Raw genomic sequence first — 20225 nt, 5'->3', positions numbered from 1 at the left:
CATGAAACATTCCAGCTGAAATGTGCCGGTATAGGTCGACTTCCTCATATACCCACATAGGACCGTACCTTCCGATTTACGGTATTTTGAAAGTTGTGGCCTCAATTATCAGTGTAAGCCCTTTTCTTCAAATAACCCCCATAGAAGCGTACTTCCCGATTTTCGGTATTTTAAGGTTGTGTCATCAATATCCCATCGAAACGGATAAAATTTAATATTTAGTTTCCGTTGGTGGTATAAAACTTCCTACTTGAAAATTTCCGGTATTGTTCCATGTTTTTATATACCCCGCCATAGAAAGATCCCTCCCAATTTTCGGTATTTTGAAAGTTTTAGCCACAATATTCAATGGGAATAACTGAAATTTGGTATTTAGTCTTCCCTGGAGTTACGAAACTTTCCTCCAGGAATTTATCGGTACAGGTTAACGTTTTATACAGCCTCCATAGAACGGCGCTCCCGATGTTGTTGACTATCCAAATCCAGAATTTCGCTCAGTTCGGAAAATTGTAAGTATTGGTCCATGTTTTGGAAAGAACAAAAATGTCGCCCCATATTAACTGTTTTGAAGGGAGTATTATCAGTTGAGATAAGAGTTTAGTACTTTCATAAACGAAATAAAACTAATTGTTCCTATTCACTTCAATACAGTTCGTGGTGGAGGGTATAAAGAGTTTGGCCCGGCCGAACTTAACGCTTTTCTTACTTGTTTTATATTATAAAACTGTCGCAAAACTGTAAAGAAACATTTGAAGACGATATTATTTTCGATAGAATTGGTATGGTGGGTAATGAAATGTTTGTGTAATTTGGTTTACATATGCGGCTACAAGAGTTTTTAGGTGTTTTCGGTTGAATTCGCATTTAAACGAATTCATCAGTCACACTTATTCTTGAGCTCGAGTCGTCATAAAATTGGGGAAGGGTGCTTTGTTTCAATACAAAGAACTAAGAGAACTGATGAGTCCAAGTGGCGTTGGACAGAACTAGTATTCTCTGCCATCCCCAAAAGTAAACAATTTTAAGTACATCCCACTTGAAACTTGCTGTTTTTAAATTTGAAAACAACAAATATGAGATTAAGCTTGACTACATACAAATAGTAAGAAAATAAAAAATTTAAAAATAGAAGGCACGAAGGATGATTAGCTGCTAACCTATTCGCGAAAGACCACTACTTATTTGAAAGAAACGTGAAAATTGCTAATTTGATTTCCTTTTTTATTTTCATAAACATGGACATTTTACAAAAGACAATTGATTTTCAACAGCATTGCCATATTGAAATTGCTAAATTCAATATAAAGTCAGTTTGATTTTGTGCATTAAAAATGTGGATAATGTTCAAATTAATTTGAATTATGGCTGTTTATGCAAATTGAGACTGCCGTCGTCTGTCTAAGCTATATATCTACTATCTTTCCTCCGATGATAAAAACCAACAATTGTATATAAATATCTTCTGAAATTTTTGATATGTTTGTTATAATTCTCATATACTTTTTCCACATAATTTTGCAATAAATGTCACGTATAATAATACAAGTATTTTTATACCCGCCACCATATGGAGGGTATAATTAAATTTGTCATTCCGTTTGTAACACATCGAAATATTCGTCGGAGACCCTATAAAGTTGTGGCCTCAATATTCCACCGAAATAGCTGAAATATGGAAATAGCTTTAAATTTGGGGTACTCAAACTTCCCCTTTAAATGGCTGAAATTTGGTATTTAGTTTTCAATGTGATATACAACTGTTCGCCAGAAATTTGTCTGTACAGGTACACGCTTTTATATTGCCCCATTTCCGAATAAAATTCGTCGGTATAGGTCCACGTTTCGATATATGCCCCTTAGAACGGTACCTCCCGATTTTCGTAATACTGAAGATTGTGACGTCAATATCCCACCGAAATGGCTGAAATTCGTTATTTTGTCTTCCAAGAGTTATAAAATATTCCAGAAGAGTATTATCAGTATAGGTCCACGTCTTGCTATATCCCCATAGACGCGTACTTCTTGATTTTCGGTATTTTTTAAGTTTTAGCCACATTCTCTTACCGAAATATAGGAAATTTGGTATTTCGTCTTCTTTGAGTCGAAAGAATTTTCCGTCAGAAATTTGTCGGTATAGATCGACGTTTAGAAATAGCCCCCATAGAACGGTACCTCATATTGTTTTACCGAAATTGCATTCCATCTTTTAAAGATATCTTGCCAATCAAGGCCGTTGCTTATTACATAAAACCACTTTTTCATTATAATTGTTTATTTATTTATTTATTTTTTTTTTTTGTAAAATTATTTAACACCTGGTCACCTCAAGCATTTCGATCAATCATAAGCATTGAATTGGTCTTTTCGAAGACAGAAGATGTTCACTCACAATGGCAATGATGAAAAGCCTGCAAGGAAAATTAGATTAATTTAATGTGACATTAAGTATCATTACATAAAGCATTGATGAAAATTATAGATTGGAATTGTGGTAGCTTATGAAACTGTAGAAAAGAACGTCACACACAGGAGAATGACAGCCTTTTGCTGGTAAAAGCCAATATTAAAGAGAGGAATAAAAGTAGATGAAAACTCATTATATATAAGTGATGGGGATTAAGAACCCACTTACATTTTAATTAAATAATTAAATTTAATGGAAATGTTTTATATAACTGATCATCACCAAAAGGGGAGAAGAAGTAAGACATTATGTGTAGCAAAGTATTCTTGGAAAACTTACTGTTAATAAATGTGTTTTGTGGCAAAAATAAGAAGGAGGAGTGAGGAATGAGGAAGGAGCTGATGGCAATGGGATGAATAAACAATTGGTTGACAGTTTAAACACAGGCCATATGTCAATTTCAAAATTTATTTCACAAAAAAAAAAACAGCAGACAATCCTCTTCTTGACACCGCTTACAAAAACACGACTTCGTGCGGCCTCAGCCACTTTTTTGTCTTTGGATGAATATTTGCCAGATTTCAATTTGCAGTTGTACGCATTTTCCATACAAAGGCAAAAAAGAAAAACAACAGGCAAACAAAAAAGAAATATTCCAGAAAAAAGGCAAATACTTAAATGAAACAATGGCTTGTTACTAATTAGTATTCAACAGATGAGGGATACTCTTTACATTGCCTTAAACTCTGTCGCAGCTTACTTGTTGTTTCATGGCTATAGAAATGAAAAGAACAAAAAATTGGAAGCTTTTGGCGTTCAGTGGCTGGACATGTTCTTAAGGCTATATCTGGCTGACTGTTTTGCCTGTCTTACTATTCGCAATCCGCCAGTATGTCGACAATCAGTTTTGGGGAGCAGTCGCCTTTGAACACATTTTGGATTTAGTGTTGACCTACTTTATCACAGACACAAATATTGAACGCATTTTTTTTTACAGAGGAGAAAAAAAAAGCTAAATAAAACAAAACAATACAGGCTACTGGATTTCTGTTGACCACCATTTTTGGAGCCTATACATGGTCTGTTGGTCATATTCACAGATTTTTTTTCTCTCTTGGCTTGTGTCCAGTGATCTTGGCTTTGGCGCGACTGCCTTAATGTTATGTTTTGATTACCTTAAAGGCTTTTGAAGATGACAAATTAAATTGTGTTTTACTGTGAAGTCATCATTGGTTTTTTGTTGTTGTTTTCTTCCTTTCTGAAATGAAACTGAATTTTTGTTGCACAAACAAACAAATGCATTGAGGAATGGATGAAAAGCGAAAACAAGTGCCTATAATTTTGGTCATGTGTGGTAGGCGTATCATGTGAACGCTACCATGGGATTTAAACTGAATAATATTTTATGTGCAGGTTACATTGGTATTCCCTAAAATTAGAGATGCCCTAGGCTAGAATTTCAAAACGCAATTGGACACAATATCTTGCTTCAGATAATACGAAACATACCTAAAAACCAAAACCAGGCAGGAAGAACACATGCATAAAGAAGTCAGAAGATCCAATACTGAACCTGCACATTATCAGATGATAATATATTAAGATGCATTACTATGGGTCCATACCACAAACACAATTGCCCAATATTTTCAAGTACATCCATTGATAACGCCATAACTGTTGCGCCAATATTACTTATCTTCCCGTTCGGTCAAAAACAAAAGATGTGTTGCAACAGACAAAAAAAGTTGTCAATGTCTTAACATTTCTGTTTCAAAATACGATGATTGATTTATTGTTTTATTGTTTTGAACTTTAAAATTAAACAAAGAGCAAAAAAATGGTAATATTTAATTCGAATTTAAAATTCTGGCATTTTGTGCTATGTGGAAATAATGTTTTGTTGACATATTAAGAACGCCTTGTAGCTCAGATAATAAATCATAAGTTCAATTTGTTTAAATTACTGTTAGGAATAATAATTTCTAAAAGGGCTTCCAACAAAAGTTATGGGCTCGACTAAATTTGGGAAAAAATACGTAATTAAATATAATAAAACAAGTAAGAAAGTATCAGTAGGTTGTGCTGACTGATATTGATTTTTAGACATCGGATTTTTGCATGTTTTTTATTTCTCATCCGATTGGACTCAAATTTTGGATCTAGGCGTTTTAAGGGTCAATTTTTCGATATTTGGGGTCATATCAAAAACATGCAAAAAATATGCAAAAAATATGCAAAAAATATGCAAAATATATGCAAAAAAATATGCAAAAAATATGCCAAAAAATATGCAAAATATGCAAAAAAATATGCAAAAAATATGCAAAATATGCAAAAAATATGCAAAATATGCAAAAAATATGCAGAATATGCACAAAATATGCAAAATATGCAAACAGATTTTGGTCGAAAATCGTCATAAAAGTCGTAAAATTGTCATTTAAAGTTGGAAAAACCATCAAAAAATACATAACAGTGTTCTAAACTAAGACTGTTGACAGTATAACATCGTTTTTTTTCAGCAGATTATTATGTTATTGAGACCATTTACGACAGTGTGGTGTAGGGTATAAAAGTATGGTATTGTAATACAATTTTTTTATTATTAAACTATGCAAAAATATAAAATTTGATAGAATATCAAACGCTCTATGTAAAATTCAATACTTTCTTTGTAAAAATTTGTAGCGTTGGGCTGGTTATTGTTCAAAGGGAACAAATCGATGTCGGATTTTTTAAGGCGGCAACCGCATAAAGTTTTTAGTTGGGTCAGATTTTAAGACTGTCAAAGTTTGAGCCCAATTGGAATATGTTAACTTGTGCAACTGGGGCCCTGACGTTATGAAAATCGCGATTTTTTTGGCTATTTAGCGATTTCGGCGACCCATTTCTCTGGAATGGTTAAAGCTTTTTGTCCATATTAAGCATTAAATTAAAGGTCATTCTGTTCTTAACATTTCTTGCAGAACAACAAACTACGTAAGTATTACAGAATTCGAAATAATAAAGCCAATGTCCCGAAAAACGTGACTAGGTACGCCTTTGTGCGAAAATCGAGACTATTAAAAAAACATTTTCTTCATTTTTAACAATTTTTGGAATGAAAACAAATGTCTTTGATATTTTGTTCTAAATTAAATTTATTCGAGAGTCAGACATCATGTGGTTTTTGAGCTTTCTGGGTACAGCTGACTACTTGAAGAACGCTCTGCTATGTAGTTCGCAACTTTCGAGTTGTTTACCATACTTTGCGCCTCCTGCAAAATTCGGAGTTAATGTTTAATCTCTTGAACAACAAGAATTATGCCAGATCTTTTTCTAGGATTTTCGGCAGTTGCTCTTTTGGAAGTTTGGATCGAATATTTCTGAAGAAATTTGAATCTTTGATTTGTTAAGATTTTTGTTGCCTTTTGGCTCTTTACGGCGTTTTGCACCGTTGGATCAAACAATGCCAAGCCAACAAGTTCAGGACTAAGATCCACAGGTGATTTTTTATTTTGTTATTTCCTTTTTCTGATACTTGTTAGTCTATGTTTTCGTATTTCAATAGATTTTCAATGAGGTCTAGCTCTTGTTTTTATGCTAAACGTATCGTAGAATCTGAAGAACCATCTGTCCCGAAAACAATCAAGCGTGGCTTCAAGAAAATCGTAACTATGCAATTGTCATTGGTGCTGGACCCCTGTAAGGTGTATAGGAACGTTACTAGTGTCATTATGTCTACAGTAGAAGCTATCGGAGAGGATCCCTACAAATATATGATCTCTAGAAGCTTTATCCGTGAACAGCGGAGAATAAACCGTGAAAAATAAACGCAACAGCTTCAAGGAACGAGGCTATTTGTGTGCACTGGCATGGAAAACTATTACCAGATATTCTCAAAAACAGAGAAGAAAAAACGGGTTGCTGTTCTGGTATCACATGGGGGTAAAAAAACAACTCCTATGCGTTCCTGAAACTGACAGTAGCTCATGGAGAAACAAGAACTAGCAGTGTACAAATGCCTAGAAAAATGGGGTCCACGAGCTCGAGCAGATATTAGAGAGCTTCTGTACCACAGTACAAACTTGTTAGAAAATTGTTGAGAGGGATTTTTGACTGCAAGTTTGGAAGCACATCCGGACATCAACCAAACATATTCAAGCGATTTCTATAAGAATAGTCTGCGATTGACAAATCGAAGTTCGAAGTAGGCGAGAGTGTTTTAAAACTACTGCCCAGTCCACTTCCCAAGAACAAGAGGCCGTAGAAGCACCTTGCGTTTAAATCGTTCGAGACTGGACGCCCCCAGAATGTTTTTTTCTATTTTATTTATTTATTTGGTATCCCACACGACAACAACTGAGTGTTATAAGTGAGAGTTTGGGTTATTGATTTTACAAAACGTATAATGAACAAGATAATGTTTATATAGATATAATATAGGATATATTGGGTAAATATTATCAATAGGTTAAAAAGAAATAGAGACAATAGATTGAGTTTAATACAAAAAATAGTGAAAAGGATATTCAGAAATATTTTTAGGTCCAAAACAAGACCTAAACCGCAATGAAGTTTTACTTAATACGAAAGGCATTCACAAACAAATATCAGATAAAGGAAATAGCAAAATGATAAATCATATGTGGTACCTTAGTCCTGAACTTATTGGTCTGGCATTGTTTGAAGTGATAGTGCAAAACACCGTAAAGATCCAGAAGACGGCAAAAATCTTAACAAAGCAAAGATAGAAATTTCTCCAGAAATAATCGATCCAAACTTACAAAAATCAACTGCCGAAATTCCTAGAAAAAGGTTTACCAGGCATAATTACAAGTGAGACTTAATTGTTGTTCAAGAGATTAAACTTAAACTCCGAATTTCTTGAAAAAGATTCTGCAACTTGACCACAGAGCATCAATTACCAGGAGGGGTAAAGGATGGTAAATAACTTGAAAATTGTGAGCGACATAGCAAGGAGTCGAGTTCATCACCATGTTGTCATCTGTACCCAGGTGGCTCCAAAACCACATTATGTCAGTCCCTTCGTGCCCGTAATTTCAACGCGTAGTTATCTATGTGCTCACAGATATATCCCGTGTAAGCAACATTTTATAATTTCAACGCATAGGTAACATTACTGAGTCAAAAACGGCCGTGTTACTTACACCAAGGATTTTACCTGGTTAATCGTTGCCAATGTGTTAAAAGTTGTAAAACACTTCTATGTGGCAATGATTTTGCGAAAATTTTTTCAAAATTTAATTCAAACGCGTAGGCGAAGATAACTAATAGGTAGCTGCGTACCCGTAAACCCAGACGTTGAAATTACGGGCATAAGTAAGTTAAAATATGTATGAACAAAATGTAAGCGTTTGTCATTGAAGCCATACAATGAATGTAGAATGTCCATCTTTTTAAAAACAAAATTGCATTTGAAAAAGGAAATGTTTGATGGATAGCGATGCCATTCCACGGCCGATATGTCTGATGAGTCCCTACAAAAGGCGAACCATGTCACATAATGGTGGTTGTGAGGGTTCGAATCTTCGGCTTTCCTTTTTCACTTGCGAACATCATCAGTCATTAAGCTCGACTCCAACGAGAAACGAATTAAAATTAATATTAAAATAGATCTTCGCCCTAATAGGTAACATTTTCAAATAAAGTAAAATATATTCGTTTTCATTCGCTAAAATTTGATAATATAGGAAGAAAAAGTTGTTTTTTTTTAAATAGACTCCATTTTTGCCCTAAGGCCTTTTTCGGGACATTGGGTTTATTAATTCGAATTCAGTAACACTTACGTACATTGTTGTTCAGCAAGAAATGTTAAGAACAGAATAGTTTTAATTAAATGGGTAATACGGGCAAGTAGCTTTAACCGTTCCACATATATAGGCTGTTGAAGTCGCCAAATAGCAAAAAAAATTGATTTTCATCACTTCGAGGCCCCAGTACAACGTGTTAACATATTCGAATTGTGCTCAAAGTTTGGCAACCTTAAAATCTAATAATACTAAAAGGTTTAGGTGGCTCCCCGGCTAAAAAATCCGAGATCGATTTGGTCCTTTGAGTTAAAACCAACCCAATGCTACAAATTAAATTAAGATGCTACAAAAAGAAAATATTGAATTTTACATAACACGTTTGATATTTTATCAAATTTTATATTTTTACATAGTTTAATAATAAAAAAATGGTATTACGATACCATATTTTTATACCCTACACCACACTGTCGTAAATGGTCTCAATAACATAATAATCTGCTGAAAAAACGATGTTATACTGTCAACAGTCTTAGTTTAGAACACTGTTATGTATTTTTTGATGGTTTTTCCAACTTTAAATGACAATTTTACGACTTTTATGACGATTTTCGACCAAAATCTGTTTGCATATTTTGCATATTTTTTGCATATTCTGCATAGTTTTTTTTGCATATTTTGCATATTTTTTGCATATTTTGCATATTTTTTGCACATTTTGCATATTTTTTGCATATTTTTTGCATATTTTGTGCATATGCAAAATATGCAAAATAAATACGAAATATGACCCTGCCATTGAATTTAGATTTCTTTGAAACGAATTTTGGTCCAATCCGAATCTTCGTATCTTTAATATTAAAAAATATGCAAATATGCAAAATCCGATGTCTATTGATTTTGTATCACGAGTTTGCTTTAAAGTCTGTAGGTATCGTAATGTGGGGCTACACCAAATCATTGACATATACCAAACATTTTTAGTAACCAAACTTCTTCGTAAAGGACTCGAAATATTAAATTACCTTAAACTAAGTTTGGAAGAAATTTTTGAAACAGTTTTAGAATTATCTTCCACAATAGCCACTTTAGTGTGTGCAGGAAGGGTTTTGGAGCTTTTGGGTCATTATCTCTGGAAGTATTGATTCACTCCGGAAATAAAATGTACCGTTGTAAATGAGGCCGCTAGAACAACGATGGGAGAGAAGATCTTAAACTACACTTTTTCCCATATTGTGTGTGGACCGATATAGTCCCTATTCCAACCTGATACATAACTGCATAAAATAGTACGATGTGCAAAGTTTGGACCAATTAGAAACTTCCTGCGAGATTTATCTTGCGGACTTGCCAGTCGTTAGGGCTATCGAGGAATCCTTAGAACATAAACATAACACCTTGGCTGCTTTTCTGGATGTAGAATGCGCCTTCAATAATGTCAGTACCGCAGCAATAAAATAAGCTTTAGATAACTTCGGCGTGGAATCATTCATCGGTAGCTGGATAACCACCATGCTGCAAAGTAGAGTTATTACAAGCTCACTGGGAAACTCCACAGAGGGGAGTTATATCGCCACTGCTTTGGCTCCTTGTGATTAATGAAATCCTTATCAAACTTGACCATATGGGGATTAAGGTGGTTGCTTATGCGGACGATGTGGTAATACTCGTCTCCGGTTTGTTCCCGTCCTGATAAGTGACATTATGAACAGGACCTTGAAATCACTAGATATTTGGGCCACAAGCTGTGGCCTGGGTGTGAACTCAGGGAAAACTGAGATGGTGCTATTCACCACAAAGACCAAATATTCAGTCCCCAATTTACCACGACTAAGAGGTCAAGAAATATCTCTATCAGATCACGCCAATTACCTAGGCGTCATCCTAGATTCAAAGCTGTCATGGAAACGTAACATGGAACATAGTGCTCACAAAGCAACCGTTGCATACTACACATGTCGCAAAATGTTTGGGAGCCGTTGGGGCCTTAAACCTAAAATGGTGTTATGGATGTACACCAGCATAATAAGACCAATTTTCAAATATGGAGCACTGTTGGCCAGTGGAAATGAAAACTACACAGAAAAAACTATATAGTATACAAATATCCTCATGCATCGGGGTGACAGCGGCCATTCGGACTTGTCCGGCTGAAGCCCTCAATATTATGATGCAAATTCTGCCAATAGACATACACATCGAATCAATTGCAACATGGAACCTACGGACATGCGTGCGTGCTTCACAAACTACCAAACGAAATAGCAAGTACTGCTGATTACTGCGCTCCTACAATGACATTTGATCAGCCTTTTGAAGTCAAATTTCCAAGCAGGAAAGAATGGTCATGACATCAAGGTATACACAGATGGCTCCAAGATGAAATGTGGAGTCGGCTCTGGTGTCTTCTCAGATGATGCAAACATATCTACATCCATAAAGCTATCTGGCGACTGCAGTGTTTCTCAGGCGGAGATACTGGCCATAAAGGAAGCTTGTATTATTCTTTTATAAATCCACACACCAAACTCAATAGGAATTTATGTCGACAGTCAAGCGGCGCTCTTTGCAATAAAATCAAACTCTGCCACATCGAAGCTAGTGAAAGATTGTAAAGAAGAACTTGCTAAACTAGGGCGTCTGTCAAGAGTAACTCTCACCTGGATCCCAGGCCATAAGGGACTTGAAGGGAACGAAAAAGCGGACGAACTAGAAAGAGCAGGATCCGCCTCTAACAAACTCCCATAGGCGTCAGTCGCAACACAAATAGGAGTAGTTAAAGGGGATATCTTCAAATACTATCTATCATTGGCCGAGAGCAGATAGGACAAAACGGAACGCCAAACGCACAAAGTTCCTAATCAGCCAAAATCGACGGATCCTGACAAAACTTATTGCAGTGTTAACCGGTCATTGGATATTGGTAACCACGCAAAGCGCTTAAATATATCACACAACTACCGCTGTCGCAGCTGGGGAGATGAAGAAGATGAGGAAAGTGTGGAGCACCTCCACTGTTCCTGCCCTGCCCTTATGCAACGACAACTTAAAGCTATAGGACGACCGTTCCTTCATAATATCGCCGAGATAGCCGAAGTAGGTGCGAGAGACCTTCTGCGATTTCTCAATTCATCAGGTTGGATTTAACTGCCAATTAATACTACGAAATAACAATCCAAGAACGAGTGGTGTGGGTTTCAAAACGGTATTCCTTACATACTAATTGAGGTTATAAAGTATAGCCACCACGTAAACCAACCAGCCAGCCAGTTTGGTTGGTGCAGCCAGGGTTCCTTGAAGCGCAAAAAAAAAATTGCACCGTCGTAAAAGGGAGCCGCATGGACAACCTGTTAAAGAAAATTTTACAAAGATCCGAGAGGTGCTCTTAAACATCACTTTAACCGAATTTTGTGTGGGAGGTACTCGAAAAAGTGGACCGATATAGTCCATAAGCGAACCCGATCTATATCTGGAATGAATAATATGATATACAAAGTTTGGACCAAGTCGATTGGTCGCTTCGAGAGTTGTCGTTTACACCGTTTTACAGAAAAATTTTGAACTTTTGTGGGGGAGGTACCGGAAAAAGTGGATTGCTTGGACAAAGTAAGTAAAGTAAACTAAATTTGCACAAAATATTACTTACTTACTTACTTTTTTACTTACTTACTTACATAGCTGGCCCATTACAGAACATTTGTTCCATACGGCGAACTAAGAAAAGATCTCCAATTCTCTTTGTTTGCTGCTTCGCGTTGTGGAATATCGCGTCTTTTCATCTCTTCATCTACTTGTTTGCTCCATCAAAGCTTAGACCTGCCATTTCTGCGTGCACCGCCATGAGGCATGAATTTATACGCCTTTTTAGCGGGTTCATCATCGCTCATTCTTATGATATGGCCTAGCCAACGCAATTTTTGCATCTCGATACGTTTATCTATAGCGATGTCGATGTATGGCAGATACAGCTCGTGGTTCATACGCCCTCGATATTCACCGTCAACGCAGATTGGTCCATAGATCATTTGAAGAATTTTTCTCTCAAACACACCAAGCACTGCCTGGTCTGCTTGTACCCAGGCTTCGGAACCATACATCAGCACGGGTAGTATCAGTGATTTGTAAAGCGTTATTTTGCTAACGGGATGTGACTTTGTTCTTTAACTGCTTACTTAAGCCAAAGTAGCATCTGTTGGCCAATATAATTTTCCTTTTATTTCACAACCGATGTTGTTTGTTGTGTTTATGGCGGTACCGAGGTAGACGAAGTCTTTTACTACCTCAAAATTATAGAAACCAAAGTCAACAATTGGTCCGATCTCTATGGACCAGATTCCCTTTCGACTTTTGCAAAGGTATCAGTTACTTCCCTTACCGATCGACCTATGATGTCAATGTCGTCGGCATAAGCAAGTAACATATGACTGTTTGTATATATTGTCCCACTTCTTTTGACCTTCGCATCTCGTATAAGCTTTTCCAGCAGAATGTTGAATAAGTAACACGAGAGGCCGTCTCCTTGTCTGAAACCTCTTTTGGTACTAAACTCTTCGGAGAGGTTCTTTCCTTTTTTAACTGAGGGCCGAGTATCAGTTAATGCCATTCTACAAAGCCGAATGAGCAGGGATACCAAATTCAGACGTGGCTTGGAATACCTTTGAACGTAGGGTGCTGTCGACGGCTGCTTTGTAATCGACAAAAAGGTGGTAGGCGTCGATCTGCATCCTTTGGGTCTTCTACAGGATTTGCTGCAGGGTAAATATCTGGTCAATGGTGGAATTGCCAGATCTAAAGCCGCATTGGTATGGCCCAATTATTATGCCCCTATAGTTAAAGCATACAGTCTTATCTCTTTTCATGTGGACAGGGCACAGGGTGCTCAGGTTCCAATCGTCGGGTACGCGTTCTTCCTGCTAGATGGAGCTAACTAGCGGATGCATACACCTTATCAGCGTGTCGCATCCGGTTTTAAACAGCTCCGCTGGTAGGCCATCAACTCCTTATTCTTCAGCCGGTTTATTGCTGTCTTTACCCCATCTTGGCCGGGTTATATACATCCAATACCATCTTCTGGGATTGGATCTGTGGTATCTTCGTCGACTTCGCTACTATTGGATACCAACAGTTTGGAAAAATGTCCTTTCCATATCCTGAGCAAATTACCTTGATGGTCTCTACAGGAGGATGTGCCTGTACCAAAGCCATCACTAAGATGTTTCACTCTTTAGTAGAACTTTCGGACTTCATTCTGGCTCCTGTACATCTCGATTTTTTCACACTCCTGGCTCTACATTTCTCTCTTTTTCCTGCGGAAAATACGTTTCTCTTCTCTCCTTTTCTCCCGATACCTCTCTCGTGCGCTACGCGTAACTACTTATTCTATATATCCCGAATTCTTCTCTTCGGTAGTAGCACGACACTAATGGTCATACCATGGATTCCTTGGTGAAGGTCTCTGGTATCCAAGTATGGATTTTGCGGCTGTTTGCATGGAGTGTTCAATATTTTGCCATTGCGCTGATGTGTGTGTGTGTGTGCCAGTTGAGTTCCGAGATGTGTCTGTTCGTACCTTATTTGCTACGTTTAATCTGGTACGCACCTTTGCTGCAACAAGGTGGTGGTCCGAGTCTATGTTGGATCCTCGGAACGATCGCACATCCAACACGCTTGATGAATGTCTTCCATCTATCACAACGTGATCAATTTGATTACTTGTTCTTTGATCTGGAGAGAGCCAGGTGCCTTATGAATATTGAGTTGCTTAAATCTGGTACTGCTAAGTAACATGTTTTTGTCGCTGCTAAGGCTATCAGCATCATTCCATTGTTCGATGTTTCACTATGAAGACTGAATTTCCCGACTGTTGGGCCAAAGATATTCTCTTTTACAATTTTGGCATTCAAATTGCCTAGAATAATGTTAACGTCATGGGCAGGACAACGGTCATATGTTTCTTATAAACGCTCGACACATAAGAAGCATGGCATTCTTGCTGAAGTCACATCTGATAAAAGACTAAAGACTAAGGGCTAGTTTACACTATATGTAAATGTCATATGACATGGAATTTTCCATCGTTATATATTCGCTAATATGTGTAATATTGGAGATTTTCCTTACGACATTTACTCTGTGCGTCAACACCAGCAAAAATGTAAAAAACTACGTCTCCACATTGCCTCCGTGGGTAAATATGGAATGTTTTTATTTCATATGTCATTGATAGATAGTGTAAACTACCTCTAAGTTCGACCTAATAAACAGATTTCAGAATCACATTTGAATTAGGTCGAACTTGGTCTTTAGTCATTTACCAGATATGACTTAAGCAAGAATGCCAGGCTTCTTATGTGTCGAGCGTTTATAAGAAACAGAATTATCCAAATCGGTCCTCCCGTTTTCAACTGATGCCAACGAACGACATTTGATTACACTGTGCAGCAGCATTTTTGGGGGGTGGAAAATTTCTTTTGAATATGAAAGCCCTTGATGAGTATACTAGGAACCCAAAAGGAAATTTTCGCCATAGGTCAAGTTTCTGAGATATCGCGCGATGAAGTTTTTGATTTTTTCCCTATAATACTTGGGAAAATAGTTCCATATCTCTGTTTGGCGTTATTGTAGCTTCGTTTTGTGGTGACATGTCTTCAGTGAAATCGATTGGCGAATCTTTTTGTAGAACATTACATTCTTCTAACTCAATGTCTTTCATATCCTTTTCGTCCTTTATTTCTTGAACCGTAGTGAAAGTACCACAAGATGAGATTTTTCAGCATCCAAATATTCTACAAAAATGTTGCTCACAAGATTTTAGGTACGGTTCCCTTTGACAACTAATCAATTTTGTCACGTTTTCATTGTCCTTTTTGACATTTAATCGGTTTTGGTTCAGAAATAAACTATGTTTTGTTTTTCTGTATATTCGTCATTGGGTATTTATTGGTATGTACACATAACTATTGGTTATTGCTTACGTAGACATCTGGGGGGCTTCTGAAATTTTTACCACAAATAGCTCTTGAAATGACGAACACGTTAATAACAAATTTTCTTGGAGGATAGATCCGGTTATCTCAATTTTGGAACCGGATATTCCGACATTAAAACCGATTTTTGAACCGGTTTTAAGTAACCGATTAAACTTATATGTATATCATTAAAAAGGTTATAGAGTTGTCAATCAAATTAAATTAATTCGCTTCTGAAAACTTTGTTAGTTGCAATTCTAGAACAAAAAAACCGTTTTCTTAAACCGCTTTTAAGGGAAAATATCAATACGCGCAAATATGGAGATCAAAGGCTGGGGGGCGAACAATTCTTTTTGGCGATGAAAGTCGATGAAGGAAATATTACGAACCCGGAAGGGCAGTTATGCCGTAGGTCAAACTTCTGAGTTATAGCGAAATGAATTCTTTCTTGACAAACTATACATATCTACATGACAAAAACCCTAACGAAATTTTTTCGCGCCATAACTCAGAAGTTTGACCTACGGCATAACTGCCCTTCCGGGTTCGTAATATTTCCTTCATCGACTTTCATCGCCAAAAAGAATTGTTCGCCCCCCAGCCTTTGATCTCCATATTTGCGCGTATTGATATTTTCCCTTAAAAGCGGTTTAAGAAAACGGTTTTTTTGTTCTAGAATTGCAACTAACAAAGTTTTCAGAAGCGAATTAATTTAGTTCGATTGACAACTCTATAACCTTTTTAATGATATACATATAAGTTTAATCGGTTACTTAAAACCGGTTCAAAAATCGGTTTTAATGTCGGAATATCCGGTTCCAAAATTGAGATAACCGGATCTATCCTCCAAGAAAATTTGTTATTAACGTGTTCGTCATTTCAAGAGCTATTTGTGGTAAAAATTTCAGAAGCCCCCCAGATGTCTACGTAAGCAATAACCAATAGTTATGTGTACATACCAATAAATACCCAATGACGAATATACAGAAAAACAAAACATAGTTTATTTCTGAACCAAAACCGATTAAATGTCAAAAAGGACAATGAAAACGTGACAAAATTGATTAGTTGTCAAAGGGAACCGTACCTAAAATCTTGTGAGCAACATTTTTGTAGAATATTTGGATGCTGAAAAATCTCATCTTGTGGTACTTTCACTACGGTTCAAGAAATAAAGGACGAAAAGGACATGAAAGACATTGAGTTAGAAGAATGTAATGTTCTACAAAAAGATTCGCCAATCGATTTCACTGAAGACATGTCACCACAAAACGAAGCTACAACAACGCCAAACAGAGATATGGAGCTATTTTCCCAAGTATTATAGGGAAAAAATCAAAAACTTCATCGCGCGATATCTCAGAAACTTGACCTATGGCGAAAATTTCCTTTTGGGTTCCTAGTATACTCATCAAGGGCTTTCATATTCAAAAGAAATTTTCCACCCCCCAGACTTTGAGTTCCATTTTGTGTCACAGTGTTATTATTTATATAGATTTTATATTTAATATTTTTTATATTTTATATGTTATATTTTACATTTTATAATTTATATTTTTTATTTTATATTTTATGTTTTATTTTGTTGGTTTTATTTTTATTTTTGCCTTATTAAGGCGAAGGTCATTTGTAGTGATATTTAATTAATTCTCATTCGAGGTGAGCTGTTTATACCTAAGAGATACATTGAAAAATTAGGAGTCTACCGAAGTCCCACGCATCCAACCATTATGCTACATTTCACGGGTGGTTAGGCCGATCTTCAGGCATATTAGGATGTTGTTTTTGTGGCAGACGAAAGAGGATTAATTAAATATCACTATAAATGACCTTCGCCTTACTAAGGCAAAAATAAAAAATAATTTCAGCATGAGCCAGGCTGGGATTCGAACCTGGGTCCCCGACAACTGAGCGTCAAGGTTGCCGGCGTCTTAGCGTTCTGAGCCACCATCAACTTGTCAAAACATTAGTAGACAATAATTGATGATCAAAATCTTCTGATATAGAAGAGCATGAACTAATGACGTAGGAATAAAACTTACCATAGTATTTATGCCTAAAGATCGGCCTAACCACCCGTGAAACGAAGCATAATGGTTGGATGCGTGGGGCATCGGTAGACTCCTAATTTTTCAATGTATCTCTTAGGTCTAAACAGCTCAACTCGAAAGAGAATTTATTCATTTTTTTTATTTGGTTGGGTTTCTTACCAATTGGAAATGTTGCTTCCATTTGTTGATACGTAAGAGAGAGAATTGGAATTCTTCATCCTTACATTCTTAAACCATTGTTATTATTATTACTGTTCTTCGTGTGCGGTCCTTTTTCAAAAAACAACAACCAAAACTGCACTATTGCACATATGCATTATTAGTTCCAATGCTACAAAAAATTGAACAAGCATTTCTAATTATGTTGTCATGGTTCGTTCAGATGCAATAAAATCATCCAAGCAAATTTCTCTTCCTTCTTGTGATGGCAATTAAAAGCCAAAAAACCATGTACCACGAAAATGATTTATGGATTATGGCAAATGGTAAATGCTTGTGCCTCAATATTTGTTGTTCAAGTTGTTCATTCTTTTGTTCCTCATCATGTTTCGATAACAATCAGTTTGTCATACTCCAACGAATGCCGGAGAATGACTTATTCTTTTATATATAAAACATTTCCAACCTGATGTCAATATCTTTAAAAATATTTTTACTAAAAGAAAACACAAAGCAAATTAAAAAAAAAATACTCTAAATGACGATTTGGTAGAATTTTTGTTTAATTGTTGTTAACCAGTCCGGGAAATATTCTTCTTAACAATCATTAAGAGTGGCGCAAAAATTAAGCTCTTCACCAGTCATTTAGTGAATGAATGAGTGATAATGTCTTTTTTGCGCTTGCGCAAGTGGGATGGATTGGATGTTATGAAATATACCATTTATATGTTAGGGATGGCTTCAGCCATGGAACAGCATCGTGGAGACGGAGTGATGAATATGTCAATGCTCTGTAGCGGTAAAATGTCGAAGCTGATGCGGATGAAAACCAAACGTTGATGATTTGGTTTCTTGATTTTGTCATTAACACCGGAACGAAATTCCATGAAGAGCTACTTTTTGTTGGTTGCTGCTGCTGTTCTTTCTTAAAGTTGAATGAAATATAAGAAACAAACAAGAAGAACTCCTTCTAATTAGCTAGTATGTAATGATGACAACTCTTTTGTGTTATAAGTTACATCATGGTTTGAGTTGAGGCTGGTAGTTAGTGAAAACATACAAATAATCATCTTAAAATCTTGGTATTTAATATGATTTTTTGTTTTCATACATTGTTTGCGATTATTTGCTTGTTGACAATTTATTAACAAATATTTGTCGAAATCATGCCAGTTTTTTGAACTTTTCAATTAAATCTAAGATTGGCAATCGATTTCAATCTCAGTTTAAAAGCCAGCGTCTGTCGACAGTCGGCTTAGTTCTACTGAACTACTAATTAATGGCATATATGTACGATTTTGCAAATTATCAGTTTTTCAGCAAAGAAAATATAATATCTCAGTTCGCGTTTTGAATGTTTGCTTCTTTAGGCCAATACAGTAACCCGAAAGGAAAAGTTAGCCACACAAAAATATACTTTCATGACATGCTAATTTGTCCTTTAAATTGTCAAAATTTCTTCTGGACACATTCCTTAATTAAATATCCCCCATAATATTGCAGCCTCAAGGAATAAGTGATGAAAGTGTTGGTTAAGCCTACAAATTAATTTATAAAATTGCAATTGCTGCCGAAATCACGAATTTTAAGGTCTTAACAAAATTTATATGCCATAATTGGCTGTCAAACATTCTAAGCACGTTCAAATAGCCTAAGGAATTTTTTGGTTAAATGCAAATAAAAAATTAATGTTCAAAAAATTATAAGAAAATGTGTCCACAGACAAACGCCCCTATTAAATCAAATTTGTTTATGATTTGTTCTTGGTAGAGACGACGACGAGACATTGCCACACTCCACAAAGAGTTTTGTTTTGCGGTCGCCTATCCTGAGGGTATTGTTTGAGACAGTAAAATGCCAAATAATGATTTACCGACCCGCACAGTCTGCTGCAAATAATAAATGAAGTCACAAGCGGACCTACTAATTGTGTATATTCATCGGCTTCAGAGAAATGCTACAAGATTGTTGTAGTTTGGCTGCACCACACCATTCATGGTCAAATGGGGAGACATTTTTTTACTTGAATGCAGGTATTTACTCAATACAGGCACTACCGTCTTATTTCATACAAAAGACTTATTTATGCCACAATCTATAAAAGAAAACATGAAGCAATTTTCGGTGGTTAAGTTAGATAATATAAAGCTAACACCCAAACACCTAACTTAGCAGTGTTAAGCAAAAAATAAAAATTTAAAAAAATTGTGATGCACAGTTGGGAAATTTATTTGAAATATGAATGAAAACTATTGAATGTTTATTTCCCCAAGAAATAATTTATACTGCTACCACTGTACCAGGAAAACTATCCGAAATATACATGAATACGTTCCAATAACATCACGCAAGGGACAAGGGGAGATGGAGACGCCGATTCATATTGACTGAATGATATGTGACCTACGTTTTATCGCCGAGTCCAAACTGCGTGTCTTACTAAACCTCTTGTAAATAAGTCTTTCATACTCAGGAAATGCAAGCCAACATTAGTCTGAGGGACATACCGCGACCGAAAATGTTGATGTTCTGGTTTGGGATTGAAATTCAAACCTTTTGAGTGCAAGGTTGGTGTGCTTACCACTGCACCGATGTGGCTCCCAATATCCGGAATTTACATTAAGCCAATCACTGCGGTGGTTCCATATGGAACCACTTGTGTTATTTTACTTTTTGGAAGAATACATCAACAAACTGGTCTCAAGGTGACTTTTTAATATACACTGTGCAATACTAAAATTATTAACCATATTCTGACACCACACCGTGATAGGAGAACAGAAAAGAGAAGACACGTGTCTCGCCGTTTTTCCCTATCTCATCAACTTTCGTGGTTATAGGCCTCCAAAGGTTTGAGGCTTTGTAGAAAGGGTCATATAGTCAGGAC

This window comes from Musca autumnalis, unplaced genomic scaffold (genome assembly GCF_047663935.1).
Source record: "Musca autumnalis isolate F117 unplaced genomic scaffold, ASM4766393v1 scaffold_3, whole genome shotgun sequence".
NCBI lineage: Eukaryota > Metazoa > Arthropoda > Insecta > Diptera > Muscidae > Musca > Musca autumnalis.
Note: the sequence above shows the minus strand (reverse complement) of the source record.